This window comes from Eriocheir sinensis, chromosome 1 (genome assembly GCF_024679095.1).
Source record: "Eriocheir sinensis breed Jianghai 21 chromosome 1, ASM2467909v1, whole genome shotgun sequence".
In the NCBI taxonomy this organism is placed as follows: domain Eukaryota; kingdom Metazoa; phylum Arthropoda; class Malacostraca; order Decapoda; family Varunidae; genus Eriocheir; species Eriocheir sinensis.
In genome coordinates, this window is record NC_066509.1 from 42,075,322 (window position 1) to 42,090,969 (window position 15,648).

Sequence of the window (15,648 nt, forward strand, 5' to 3'; positions counted from 1 at the left end):
GGAGCTTAGGGTCAAAGGAGCTGCCTTGTATAGGCCTACCGGCCTCTTGCAGACTCCAACGTTCTTATGTTCTTATGTATTTTAAGGTACAAACTGGCAAACCTTCTAAGTTTGCGATGGGGAGGGGGAGCTGATGATATTGACTATGGTGGGGATAATATTATTCTTCCATCTCTGCTCTAGCCCTTATGTTGATTACGCGGTTGACTTTCCTCATTGACCTTTGTGGTATAGGGCTGGGGGAGGGAGGAGGTTGCGGTGGGTGCGGTGGGCGAGGAGCCGCTGTCCAAACCTCTCAAGCGTCATGACAAATTGGTTGCATAGCTTGGGCAGGCCCAGGTCTTGAAGTGCCTCCTCGTAGGTGGTATAGACAGTGCCAAGTATTGTCCTGCATGCCCTCTTCTGCACTCTCTCCAGCTGCTCTTTCTGTTTTGCTGTGAGATTGGATGACCAGGCAGGTGAGGCGTACGTGAGCTTTGGGAGGATGAAGGCTTTATAGATATGAATAAGCCCACAAGGAGGAACGCCCAGAGATTTCAGTCGCTTGAGAAGGAAGAGGCAGCAAGTAGCAGCCCTAGTGACCGTGGTGACATGAGCCTTCCAGTTGAGTTCGTTGTCAATGGCTACGCCAAGGAGCTTGGCTGTCTGCACCACCTGGGGGTTGTTTTGGAGTGGAGTATTCTACCTACTTCCAGAGGCGGCCTGTGCCAGTCAGGGCCTCATTATTCAGGATAAAAAAAACAAAGTGGGCCTATTTTCGTCCCCTGTGGTACCTCGCAGGTGATGGGCTGAGGAGGGGAGGTGGTGGAGCAGTACCGAACGGCCTGGATTCGTTGACACAGAAAGCTTGCCAGCCACTCCACAAGGCTCGGGCGCATTCAAACTTCACCGCTTTTTTCAATTATTAAGGAGTGGTTGACAAAATTAAAAGCCTTAGTAAAGTCAATGAAAGTTAAAGTGACAACAGTTTTCCTCTTTTCGATAAATTTATGAACAAAATCTAGAAGGCTGGCAAGACAGTGTGTGGTTGAGGTGAATTTGATGTTGCCAAACTGTTGAGGATCAGTGTGAGGGGCAATATCAGCATAAGCCCAGTCAAACACAAAACTCTCACATGCGGCTGGATATGGGGGTAATGGATATGGGCCTGAGCTCATTAAGGGAGGTTGGGTTGGTGGTTTTAGGGAGGGGGGAGATAATATGAAGTCTTCCAATCCGAGGAGTTAATGCCCTGGCGGAAATAATTATTATAAATGGAGGTGAGTGGCTTTGACAGCTCTGTGAAGAATTCTTTGTACAATTTCACAGGGAGGTCACTCTCTCTAATTGGCGTTGCTGGGTCTTGTTGATGGAGGAAGCCCAAGCAGGAGAGGCATAGAGGAGTCTGGGGAGGATGAAGGTGGTGTACAGGTCCTTGAGCGTCATTTGGTGGACTCCCGGTGCCTTCATGCGCCTCAGCATGAAAAGTTTGTAGGAAGCCGCCCTGATAATGGTGGTGACGTGCTTGCCCCAGCTCAGCTTGCTGTCCAGGGTGACTCCAAGTAGTTTGGTGGATTCAACCACCTGCAGCTGGTGAGGGCCAACCTCCAGGGCTGGCGGTGGGATGGCAGTGGTGGAGGTTTGAAAATGCATCACCAGTTGGTGTTGATGGTGACGTGGTTATCTTGCGTCCAGCTCTGCAGTCGGTCCAGAATGTGTTGTAGGTGCGTGTAGTCAGGGGCTGTGTTGTTGATGGAGATGCCCACTGTAGAATTATCCACGTACTTCCAGCGATGAGGGGCGTCTAACAGTGCATTGTTGATCAGAATAAGGAAACAAAGAGGCCCAATGCGCGTCCCTTGTGGCACCCCAGCAGAGAGGGCTGGAGAGTTGATGTGCTGCCCTGATGACGCACAGCTTGGTGCCGGTACGTCAGGAAGTCCGCCAGCCAGGATGTCAGGTTGTAGGGCAGGCCGATGTTTATGGCCTTGGTGATGACAGTGGTGTGGTCAACCAGGTCGAAAGATTTCCGAAAGTCAATAAAGGCGAGGGCAGAGGAAGTTTTTTTCTGGTGTCCAGGTTTTTTATAATGAAATCAAGGAAACTATTAAGGCAATGTGTTGTGGAGGAGGCTCTAACGTTGCCGAACTGCCTATGATCAATTTTGTAATGAATAGTATCATATGCCCAGCTAAATACAAAGTCTTCACAAAGCAGGCTCGGGATTGGAGTGATGGCAATGGGTCTTAGTTCATTAAGTGAGGTGGGGTTGATGACTTTGGAGATGGGAGTGACGAATGAGGTTTTCCAATCTGTGGGGCATTTGCTCTGAGTGAGGGAGGCATTTATGATGGAGGCAAGGGGGGTAGCAAGTTCATAGGAAAACTTGAAACTCTTCCACGGCGGGAGGATTAGACGGGGAGGGTAGGTAGGCGGGGAGGGAGGCAAGGTCTAGGGGGGAAGGCTTTGACAGATGGAGGAAAAGTGAGAGTTAATCAGTTCAGTTATCTCAAAGGGGGAGGAGGAAAGGGGAGAAAAATGTGTGCGTGTGTGTTTATTTGTTTCTGTGTGTGTGTGTGTGTGTGTGTGTGTGTGTGTGTGTGTGTGTGTGTGTGTGTGTGTGTGTGTGTATGTAATAGGGGTAGGCGGTGGCTGAACAGATAGCAAGACGGCCCCGCGTTCAGGAGGACGCGAGTTCAAGCCCCAACCTGTGCCACCAAGTTGGGATTTTTCAGCCGCCGCTGAGTGGCTTAAAACTACCCACATGCTGTCCAGAAGACCACCTATCAACCCAGACTCTATATTCTAGGATTAAAGATGAGCTCCGGGAGGGCAGCATGAGCCAATGCAAGATGGCGCCACTATAAACACTCGCCTGCGCCAGAACGGGCTGGGCCGACCATCACGACCCACCGGAAAGAAGCCTTGGACCGACCATCAGGATCCACCGGGAAGAATCCTACCGGCGCAATAGGCCAAGACGTAAAAAAAAAAAAAAAAATTGTGTGTGTGTGTGTGTGTGTGTGTGTGTGTGTGTGTGTGTGTGTGTGAGAGAGAGTGTGTGTGTGTGTTTGTGTGTGTGTGTGTGTGTGTGTGTGTGTGTGTGTGTGTGTGTGTGTGAGAAGAAAGGATAGGCTAACGGCTTATTACACCAACAATAGGAGTCTCAGGAAAAAGGTAGATCTACTGAGGGGGAAAGCATCTGCCGAGAAAATCGACATTATAGCTATCACGGAAACATGGGTGGATACTGCAAACAAAAACTTCATGTCGGAGTATGAAATAGATGGTTATCAGATGTTTCACAGAGATAGAAAGGGAAGAAGGGGATGTTAAAGACACACTTAAATGTTCCCCTAACAACTCTGTTCAAACAAATGACGACTCAGAATCAGTTTGGGTGGACGTCCACTAAGGGAAAGACAAACTAATTATAGGGGATCTTTACAGGCCACCCACCCTTAACAGGAAGGACGCTGATATATTACTGCAAGAGGTAGGCAGGGCGAGCAGGAGCAAAAATGTCTGCATAATGGGGGATTTTAACTATAGGAATATAGACTGGGAAGGCGTGGTGGGTGATCTAGAATCTGAGGATTTTCTGAAAGTAATACATGATAATTTTCTCAAGCAGACAGTGACTGAGCCCACCAGAGGTAACAACATTCTAGACTTGGTCTTAACTAACACCGAGAATATGATCATCGAGCTAGATGTTGGGGGAGAATTAGGTGGCAGTGATCACAAGGAAATTAGGTTTAAATTAGATTGGGCGGTGACCCATGAACTCAACCCTGTGTTGGTGCCTGACTTTAGAAGAGCTGATTATGAGGGGCTCGGAGGACACCTTGAGAAGGTAAATTGGGAAACCTTAGGGTTGGATGAGGGCCAGATCTCAGGGCTGGAACCGGAAAGACAGGGGAACATTGTAGAAATTACCTACAGTAATTTAGTTAGAGTAATTGTAGAGGGTCAGAGACAGCATATCCCTTACCAAGCACGTAGGAAGGAAAATAACGACCCAAAATGGATGACCCGCAGACTCAAGCATGAGATAGGCTTGAAGCGAGGAATTTCTAGGAAAATAAAGAACGGAGAAATCCACCTCAGGGGTAGGTATGCTGAGCTAGCCAGGTCGGCGAAGAAGAACACCCACCTAGCAAAAAGAAATCGAGATTAGGGTAGCCAACGAGGCCAAGAGCGATCCCAAGGGCTTCTTCAAATTGTACAGAACGAAAATAAGGGACAGAATTGGACCGTTGAAAGCAAACACAGGTGAGCTCGTTGGGAATGGAGAAGATATGAGTCAAATGATGAATGACTATTTCCTCTCAGTTTTCACGCAGGAAAATCTAACAACCATTCCTGAGAGATTTCAGGTATATGAGGGCGAAGAGAACGACAAGTTGAGGGATGTGATCATCACTAGGCAAGTAGTCCAGGATGAGATTGATAGGTTGAAGAAAAACAAATCACCGGGCCCAGACGAAGTATTCCCACGGGTGCTGAAAGAGTGCAAGGAGGTCCTCAGTGGCCCTCTTACAGATATCTCTAAGATGTCGGTAAATTCTGGGTATTTGCTCAATGAATGGAAAGTAGCTAATGTGATGCCAATTTTAAAAAATGGAGACAAGTCAGCCACCTCAAATTATCGCCCAATTAGTTTAACTTCAGATTTAGGAAAAATGTTGGAGTCAATTATAGCCGGGACCATTCGGGACCATCTAGAAAAGCATAATTTAATTCATGATTCACAGCATGGGTTCACAAAGGGTAGGTCTTGCCTTACTAACCTGTTGTCCTTCTACACTAAAGTATTCGAGGCGGTTGACCGAGATGAAAACTATGACATATTATATCTAGATTTCAGGATAACGTTCGACAAAGTCCCTCATCACCGGCTATTACTAAAATTACAGGCTCACGGCGTTGATGGGTAAGTTTTGAACTGGATAAGGGCGTGGCTTAGTGGTAGGAAGGAAGCAGAGAGTGCAAATCAATGGTAAAAAATCTGAATGGGGCAGTGTTACGAGTGGAGTCCCTCAAGGGTCGGGGCTGGGTCCTCTGCTTTATATTATTTACATCAATGACTTGGACACAGGAGTTAGTAGTGATGTCAGCAAGTTCGCAGATGATACCAAGATCAGTAGAGTAATCCAATCAGACAAGGACGCTACCGTTCTCCAGGATGAGCTTGACAGACTATATGATTGGGCGGGGAAGTGGCAGATGGAATTCAATGTCGGGAAGTGTAGCATTTTGAGTGTAGGTAGGAATAACCCCTCACATATTTACTTCTTAAATGACACTCCTCTAAGCAGGTCTGGGCGTGAGAGAGACTTAGGAGTCCTAGTGAGCGCTGACCTCCGTCCTAGGGCTCAATGCATTTAGGCTATAAATCGGGCCAACAGAGTACTGGGTTTTATCTCAAGGAGCGTAAGCAATAGGAGCGCTGAAGTCATCCTCAAACTTTACTTAGCACTAGTTAGACCTCATCTCGATTATGCAGTTCAGTTCTGGTCCCCCTACTATAGAATGGATATCAAGATGTTAGAATTTGTACAGAGAAGGATGACAATGATGATTCAGGGGGTGAGAAACTTGCCTTATCAAGACAGGCTGAAGCATTTAAATCTACACTCTCTAGAAAGGCGAAGGTTGCGAGGAGACTTGATCGAACTCTATAATTAGATGAAGGGCTTTAATAAAGGGGATGTCAATAAGATTTTGAGAGTAAAAGAGCCAGGTAGGACGCTTGGCAATGGTTTTAAGTTAAACAAATTCAGATTCAACAAAGAAGTAGGCAAGAATTGGTTCACCAATAGAGTGGTGGACGAATGGAACAAGCTTGGGAGCCATGTTGTGGGTGGCAATACCATAGATACATTCAAGAAGAGGTTAGATAGTCATGGATGGTGAGGTAAGGTGGGGTTGAGTGAACAAGAGCTGCCTTGTATAAGCCAACCGGCCTCTTGCAGACTCCTTACGTTCTTATGTTTTTATGTTCTTATGTGTGTGTGTGTGTGTGTGTGTGTGTGTGTGTGTGTGTGTGTGTGTGTGTGTTATGCTTTCAATGTGTTACTTCTGATTGTTTTTGTTATTATTTGTATATATTAGTAGTAAGAGCAGTAGTAAGTGTTCTTACTGTTACGGATGTTATTTTAGTAGTAGTAGCAGTAGTAGAAAAGGAAGTAGCAGCAGTAGAAGAAGTAATAGTAGTAATAGCAGTAGTAGTAGTATTAACACAAGTAGTAGTCGTAGTAGTAGTAGTAGTCGTAGTAAAAATATTTGTAGAAGTTGTTGTTGCAGTGTTCTTTGTTGTATTCGTAGTCGTAGCTGTAGTACTAGCAGATTTTTGCTATTATCGTTTTTATTTTGTTCATATTTTTATCATTACTGTCAATTTATTTTATCAGTAATAACATTATTATTATTATTATTATTATTATTATTATTATTATTATTATTATTATTATTATTATTATTATTATTTTATTATTATTATTATTATTATTATTATTATTATTATTATTATTATTATTATTATTATTATTATTATTATTATTATTGTTGTTATTATTATTATCAGTATTATTAATGATCATCATAGGCTATAATACTTCCCATACTTTCTTTCCAGGAGATGGATTACCCACCGGCAGCGATGATTACAGGGACCACGGTGGACAAATCGAGGCATGGTGTAGGTAAGTGTTGTTCTTTGGCAGTATATTCAATAATAATATTCCTCTCTCTCTCTCTCGTGCGTGTGTGTGTGTGTGTGTGTGTGTGTGTGTGTGTGTGTGTGTGTGTGTGTGTGTGTGTGTGTGTGTGAGAGGGGGGGGGAGAATTCTCTCTCTTCCAGAACTCTGCCTCCTTCTTAACTATATCCTCTCCACTTCTCTGTCACTCTTCCCTCCAATCTCCTCCTCTCCTTCCCAACACCTTCTCTTCCTCTCTCCCACCTTCCTTTCCGTCAATATCCGTTTTCTCTCTCTTTACACCCCTTAATTTTCCCTCCCTATCCTATGATCAAACTCCTTCTCCCTCTTGCAACTCTTACTCTATCCTCCTCTCTCCCTCTCCTATCGCCTGTCCTCCCCCCCTTAGTTCTTTGCCCGTCACATTTCTTTATCTCTTCTACCCCATTCCGCTGCTCTCCTGTCAACCTCTGTCCTCCTTTTCTTCTCCCTTCCTTTTATTTTTCCCTCGTTTCCTACTCTATCCCCAAACCTCCTCCTCCTTTATTCTTTATCTCCTCTCCCTCCCTTTCTCCCTCTCCCTCTCTTCCCCACTCCATACTTACTTCATTCACCCCTACCTCCCTCCTACTCATTAATTCTCTCCTCCCTCGCTCACCCACTTCACCCCTTTTTCTCTCCCCATTCCTTCTCCCTCCCTCTTCACTTCTTTCTTTCCCATTTCTCCCCTAACCCTACCCCCTCCTGCATCTTACCCTCCCCGTCGCTTAATCCCCGGCCAGCATCACTTCATATCTCTCTATCGCCGCCTTGCAATCCGTCAGACTGATGAATGGCTTGCGGTCTCGACGGCGATGCATCAATACCGTGGTTCGACTCCCATCGTGGCCGTGTAACCTGAGCCATCACTCACTCCCACTTCTGAATGGGTGTTGAGAAGAAACATGGAAACATGGACGAGCAGGCAGCGGAAAGCCTGTTGGCTCATTACAAGGCTGCCTGCTTGCAGTGATTTAATCAATCCGTCAGCCACAGGATTGGCTTGCGGGAAGGATTAAAGCACTTGTGTACCTACTCTTGGATACATCCAGTTCACTCCCGATGCAACAATGTGTCAATCAAAGCATTTCTTGAAGGAATTGATTGTCTCTGCGCTAATTACTTCTGCTGGAAGGCTGTTCCAGTGGCGAACAACTCTATTCCAGAAATTACTCCTGCCGATGTCAGTATTGCATCGCTGCGCTTGAATTGTTTTAGCGTTGTTTCTTGTTCTCGGGTTAGTTCGTAGCGTGAAGAGTTTGGAGTGATTAACATTGCTGAACTTGTTCAAGTACTTGAAGGCTTGTATCATGTCTCCCCGAAATCGTCTCTTTTTCCAACGTGAAGAGGTTGAGTCGCTCGAGTCGCTCTTCGTAGGGTTTCGTCCTCAGTGATGGTATCATCTTTGTGGCGCGGAGCTGTACTCTCTCAAGTAATTCAATGTCTTTCCTGTAATTTGGAGACCAGAATTGCACGGCGTATTTCAGGTGGGACATTACCAGCGAATTATACGAGGATAACATAACTCCCGGCGTCTTGTATTCGAAGTTCCTCGCTATGAACCCGAGCATAGTATTGGCTTTTTTACAGGCAGACTTGCAGTGTTTTGTTTGTTTCAAGTCACTGCTGATTGTGACCTCGAGGTCTCTTTCCTCTTGTACTACCTGTAGTGGTTCGCCATCCATGTAATATGTGTGGTTGCTGTTTTTGGACCCGATATGCATTATTTTACATTTGGTAGTGTTGATGGACATCTGCCACTTTAATGACCATTGAGTGATCTGGTCTAGGTCTCTCTGGATAATCTCGCAGTCTGCTGTCGTGAGGGCCTTCCCACCCACCTTTGTGTCGTCGGCAAATTTTGAAAGAGTATCGTAAAGGAATATGGAGGAAAGAAAGAAAGAATATGAGATTGCAAGGAAGGAAGGAAGTGGAAGCCAATTTGAGGTGTGAATAAAAAGATTGAAATGATGATAGATAATTCACCGGAAAGACGGAGGTTATTGGAACGTGGAAAATAGATCAGAGATATTTTAGGAGGAAAGAAAATTATGAAAAAAAGAAGAGAAATGATAAGGAAAAAAAGAAAATGAGCAGATCTGAAAATTGCGGAAAAGAGAGAAGTAATAAAGATAAGTTGAGAGAGAGAGAGAGAGAGAGAGAGAGAGAGAGAGAGAGAGAGAGAGAGAGAGAGAGAGAGAGAGAGAGAGAGAGAGAGAGAGAGAGAGAGAGAGAGAGAGAGAGAGAGAGAGAGAGAAGGAGGAAGGGAAAAGGTTCAGAAGAGGAAGAGGAAGTGCTCAAGAGGAGGAAGGGTAGAACGAAGATCAGAGGAAGGAAAGGGGAGAAAGATAATAAAGAATGGGAAAAAAGGAAACGGAGGAAGAGGTGGTAAGACGAACTAGAAAATGTAAAGAGAGAAGAGAGAGGAGTGAAATGAGGGAAAGGAGGAGGAGGAGGAAGAAAAGGAGGAGAAGAAGAGGAATAGGACAGTGACATGCTACGAGAAAATAGAAAGATAAAAAAAGTGCATTGAAGAGAAGAAGGAAAATGAGAAAAGACGAAAAGACAGAACAGAGATAAACCTGAAGTAGAAAAGTGGAAGGAGGAGGAGTAAAAGGAGAAATATCAGGAGGGAGAGGAAAAAACACGAGGTGATGACGTAAGGAAGGGAGAACGAGGAATGAAGTTTGGAGAGGAGAAAAATATTGGAAGGTGAGGAGGTGAAGGAGGAGAGGAGAATACGAAAAAACAATGGACAAGTAAGAGGGGCAGGAGGAGAAAAGGAAAAACAGAAATGGAAAGAAAAATAGGAGATAAAGCGAAACGAGGAGAAGAAAGAAGGTGAAGGTAAATTAAGGGTCACACGTTACAGCTGCGCGTGGCGTCGGTGCTCATCTCCGTGTCGTTGTCCCTTGAGCCTGTGGCGGGTAAGAAGACAGTTTACCTTCCCAGGCTTCCTCAGGTGCCCATTAATCGACCAGCCAGAAATGAGCAGCTGGGCCGGCTGGGTGCCGATTGCCCGGGCTGGGATCGAACCCGGGCTCACGAATTCGTAGTTAGTCGCGCTAACCACCAAGGCACAGAGAAGAAAAAAGCGAGGAAGAGGAGGAGGAAAGATCATATAAAAAGCAGAAAAAAATTGAGAAAAAGGGAATTAATTAGGTAGATAGAACATAAGGACAAGGAAGAAAAGTAAGCAGGGAAAAGAAAGAAGGAGTAGGAGGAGGAAGAGAAGGAAGTGAAAAAAAAAGAAAGAAGAAAACGATAAAGAAATACGCAGGGGAAGCAGGAGAAGGAAGAGAAAAATAAGGAAAGAGGAGGAGATAAGGAAAAACGTAAAGAAGAGGAGGGGGAGGAAGAGAAGGAAGAGGAGGAGGAGGAGGAGGAGGAGGAGGTAGATAAATTAGAAGAGAAAAAGAGAGAAAGAGCGGGATAAACAGACCAACAAACTCTAGAGTAAAATAAGTAAAAACACAAGGGTAAGAAAACAAACAAACAGGAGATCATTCAGCGGCAAACAACGAGGCGTGAAATTACATAAGTTGGCCCATGAAAGTAAACAACGAAACAAGAAAACGGAGTAACAGCAAAAGGAGGAAAAATGGCCAAAACATTGAGTAACATGTAACTCCGTAGCTAATCTCCCATTCCGTTTTCCCTCTCCCCTTCCCTTCCCTTCAGACCATTCCCATCACTTCCTTTTCTTCCAACCCTTACATCACCATCCCCTCCCTCTTTTCCCTCTTCCCTTCCACAAATCCTCCCTTCTGTTTTTCCCCTTATGCTTCCTCTTCCCTTTCCTCACCCTTCCCCTTAAACCTTTTCCCCACCTCTTCTCTTCCTCTCTCCCCCTTCCCCTTACATCTCCTCCCACTATCTCCTTCTCCCCTCTTTATAAATCTTTTTCCATGCACTCCCTTCACTTCACATTTCCTTTCCTCCCTCCCCTACATCCCTCCTCTCCTTATGTCCCTCTCCTCGCCACAAATCCAACCCTTTTTCCGTCACTTCTCTTACGTTTCCCTTTCCCCTCTTCCACCTTTCCTTTCCTCCTTAACCATTCATCTCTTCTCTTTCCTCACCATCCTCTCAGACCAATCCCCTCCCTCTTCCTCACCCTTCCACTTCCTCCCGTCCTTCCCCTTACTCCTCCTTACAGACATTTTTTCCCTTCCTTTTCCCCTTCTCTCCCCTCTTACAATCCCTTCAAAATGCTTCCCGCCATCTCCCTCCCCTTTCATAACACTTTTGTTTCCCTACCTCTATGTCCTTACAAACACTCTTCCCCCCTCCATCCCATTTTCCTGCCCTTCCCTCTCCTTATTCCTTCATCTCAAGTCCATCTCCCCTTTCTCACCCTCCCATTTCTCTTCATTTACCCTTTCCCCTTCCCTTTCAACCTCTCCTTCCTTTTCCCCTCATCTCCGACACCCCTCCCCTCCCCTCAGTTAAATACAATCTCCCCTTTCCCCTCTCTGGCTCTCCCCTCTGAGAAATATTTTCTGCGCATTAAGCCTTCCAAACTATGTTTAAGGGACGTCCAAAGGCGAGGGTTTTGCCGGCCTTTCCCCCCCTCTTCTCTTTCTTTCTTCCCCAACAGGAATCTTGTACGTATGCAAAGAAGAGTGTGTGTGGCCCGGGAATGTCGGCCCGTGCCCACTTTTCATATTCTGGCTCCTACGTGTCTCAAGTGTTTTGGCGGTAGAAGATGTAGATGTAGCTGTGGTGCTGTTGGTGGTGATAGGGATAGTGGTGGGTGGTGGTAATGGTTGTGGGAGCGGTGGTGACGATTGGATATAAAAAGTAGTAATAGTTTCCGTGATAGCAGTAGTACATATTTTTCTTGCTGTATTTACAGAAGAAGCAGTAATAATTGCTGTAGTAATAGTAGTGGTAGTAGTGGTAGTGGTATTGGTAGTAGTAAGTGGAGGTGGTGGTACTAGTAGTAATAGTTATTATCATTGCCATTTTACTTTCCCTCCGCTAGTCCTCAGCAGTATCTTCCACAGACTTCTTTCCGCTTACCCCTCGTCCTATTTTTCTTCTTTCCAAACTTTAGTGTCCGCCTTCTCTTCCTCCTCAGCCTCCGAGGGGAATTCTGGCACCCGACATTTCTGGAACTATTTTTTTTTCTTCTTTTATATATATATATATATATATATATATATATATATATATATATATATATATATATATATATATATATATATATATATATATATATATCTGTCTGTGTGTGTGCGTGCGTGCGTGCGCGTGTGTGTGTGTGTGGGGGGTAATAATAATAATAATAATAATAATAATAATAATAATAATAATAATAAAACGGTTTATTGAGAGGAAGGATTGCAGCCCTAGAGCTGAAAATTTACAAACTTTACATGGGCAAAGTAATAATAATAATAATGATAATAATAATAGTGATAATAATAGTAACAATAATGGTAATAATAATAATAATGAAAATACTGATATTTACAGCTTCTGTTGTCGAGGGGTTTACATGTTGTTGATTAGCCTGACCATCGCGGGCACGGCGCTGTTCTTGTAGCGGTCCGTCCGTGCCCGTATTGGAGCCAGTCTGTTGACGTGGCTCACGGACTGGCTAGGACGGGAGACTGCAGGCGGGAGTAGATTCCGGTGTCTGGGGTGGTAGAGCAGACCGGTCGCACAGCGTTACAGCAGGGCTGAATGACGTACTTGAAGGGTGGTGAGGGTGAGGATATCGAGGGCGTCTTGGTAGTTGGTGTAGTTGGGGCCCAGGATGATTTTGCATGCCCGTTTTTGAACGCGCTCCAGTTGGCGGCGTTGCGTGAGGTTGAGGGAGTTGGACCATGCTGGGGACGCGTACGTGAGCTGCGGGAGTATGAATGTGCTGTACACACTCGCCAACTCACGTCCGGGAGTCCCCAGCGTCTTGAGCCGCCGCAGGAGGTACAGTTTGTAGGTGGCGGATTTGATGAGTTTGGTGGTGTGGTCCTTTCATGTGAGTTTGTTGTCTATCGTGACTCCAAGCAGCTTAGTAGACTGGACTACCTGAAGAGGAGTGTCATTTAAGAAGACTGCAGGAGGGGTGACGGGGGCTGAGGAGGTGTTGATGTGCATGACTGTGGTTTTGGTGTCGTTGATGGTGACGTAGTTGTCTGTTGTCCATGATTGAAGGCTGTGTAGGAGGCCTTGGAGTTGACTGTAGTCAGGGTTGTCGTTGTTGATGGTGACTCCTAGTGTGGTGTCGTTTACATACTTCCAGCGGTTGGGGGTGTGGGTCAGTGCGCTGTTGATCAATATCAGGAAGAGAAGCGTGCCGACCTTGGTCCCTTGAGGCATTCCGCAGGTGAGGTGCTGAGGGGGAGAGGCCACTCCCTGATACCTCACCACCTGACTGCGTTGGGAGAGGAAGTCGGCCAGCCAGGACACTAAGCTTGGATGAAGCCCGAGGTTAATTGCCTTGATGACAGTGGCGTGGTGGACGAGATCAAAAGCTTTTCTGAAGTCTATGAATGCAAGGGCGACTGATGTTTTCCGTTGTTCGAGGTTCTTGTAGGCAAAGTCAAGGAGGCTGATAAGGCAGTGTGTGGTGGAGGAGGTCTTCATGTTGCCGTACTGTTGAGTGTCAATAAGGGGGGCAAGGTGGGAGTATGTCCATTTGAAGATGAAATCTTCGCATAGGAGGCTGGGAATGGGAGTGATTGAAATGGGTCTAAGGTCGCCTAGGGACTGAGGGTTTGGAGTTTTAGGGAATGGGGTGACGTAGGCTGTTTTCCAATCAGCGGGACACTGGCTTTGACGGAGGGAGGCGTTGAGTATTGAGGCGAGGGGAGTGGCTAATTCTGGGGCGAACTCTTGGTAAATTTTGATGGGAAGGTCGACTGGTGTAGTGGATCGCTTTGACTTAAGCCGACACAGTGATCTGGCGACCTCATATTCCTGAACTAGGGGGAGGGGAGAAGGGGTGGGCAGGTAGGCTGGGAATGAGTTGAGGTCGAGGCTGGGAAGACACTGACAGATGGTAGCGAAATGGGTATTAAGGGCCTCCGCTGCATCTGTCGCTGGGAGGTGGGAGACGCCAGGGATGGGGGGGGTGTTCTTGGTGAGTCCACACAGGTCTCTGATTTTCGAAAACCACTTACTGATGTTGGAGTGTTTGAGGCTGTGGATCTTCTGGGGGTAGTAAGTAGCTATGGCTTTCCTTATTTCACGTATTACTTGGTTCCTGCTACTACTACTACTACTACTATTACTACTACATACTACTACTACTACTACATACTACTACTACTGGGAGACAAAGAGCGTCTATCTCCGCCCATAAATGAAAGTTGGAGGTACTGAAGAGAAACATTATCCCATCAATGGTAGATTAAAAAGTATTGATTGATCTGGACTCTGTGTGTGTGTGTACGTGTGTGTGTGTGTGTGTGTGTGTGTGTGTGTGTGTGTGTGTTTGTTTGTTTGTTTGTTTATTTGTGTGTGTGTGTGTGTGTGTGTGTGTGTGTGTGTGTGTGTGTGTGTGTGTGTGTGTGTGTGTAATAATAATAAATGTTGTGTGAGAGGATTACACAAATTGATGGATATACAGATAGAGAGAAAGATAAACATGCAGATGGATAGATGATATAGTAGATGTTTGAGTAGAAAGGTTTGTGTACAGATAGATAAATAAATTAATATTAGAAAGAAATACAGACAAATAGACAGACCAAAAATATATAGAACTTCATTCTCAGGTGACAGGAGGCTCATGTCACATCAGGAAACTGGTCAACAGAGGCTAATGCCACCCTTTAAACTCTCTTTCAAGATCGTCTCACTGCTCTCGGTCTTGTCTTTTTCATTATTAGAACAAGATAACGTGACGCCTCTACATTAAAGATACAGATAATCGTAGTAACCACAAGTAGTTGAGTGGTTACTAAATACGTAAAAACAAGAAGCAAGGAAAATACGAAAAAATATGATGGATCGGAAAAAGTTGGAAAGAATATGACAATAGATGGACGACATTCGGGAAAAGAGAGACAAAAGGGGAATTGAAAACAAGGCGATGAACTAAACTGAAATCTGCTACTTCCGCGACTCCTCACCACACGGATGAGCAGCAGGACAGTTCCACCTCGCGCCGCCCCTCGGAGCAGCGGTGTGGCTAATGCAAGAAGCAGTTCCGCGCGCTGGGCCCCGAGGCCACGCCGGAGGGATGGGACGGAATACAGAAGCAGGACGTGGTCAGGGAGGGAGCCCGGAAGGAAAGTTTAACAGAATAAACTGAAAGGTTAAACGGTGAGACTAGCAGAGTGTCTCACAGGCGTCAAGGCTCCAGAGGGGAGGGGGTCATTATTTTATCGTTGGTGAAATAAAGGCGCTGCTTATCACTAAACTCTAATAATATTACTTTTCAGAATTTAGAAGGCTTACTACGCAGTATAAACTCTTCGGTCAAATAAAAGAAGGTTTGGTTTATTCTAGAAGTTAAGGTTCAGTAGTTTGTGTTTCTATCGTTGGTGAAAGAGACATAGCTTTGGTAATGACTCAGCTATTAATATTGCTGCTTATTACAGTTTAGAAGGTTTATTAGCCTATGTAAGTTGTTCAATCGAATAGATGGTTTGTTCATTCCAGAAGTAGAATGAGTAATAGTTTTTGTCGACGGTGAAAGAAAGTGATAGGGTGCTACTAATCAGTAAAATATATTAATACTACTTTTTGGGTTTTAGAAGGTTTGTATATCTCTGTAAGCTCTTAGTCAAACAAGCGAAGGTTTGCTTAACTCCAGAAGTCCAATAGAATATTTTGTTACAGTAAAAGGGAGACGTTGCTTCAGCAATTTTTAAACTCTATTAGTACGTATTGCTGCTTATTGGGATTCAAATTTGCTACACCTTAGTCAAATAGGTTAAGGATTGGTTTACTCCGTGAGCTGAGCGTCCAATAG

General features: G+C 45.1%; 1 protein-coding gene across 1 annotated transcript in view; it reads left to right on the top strand.

Moving 5' to 3' along the window:
• Positions 1-15,648, top strand: part of LOC126996859 (zinc finger protein 391-like) — a 96,229-nt gene that overhangs the window by 47,906 nt on the left and 32,675 nt on the right. The window lies entirely within an intron of this gene.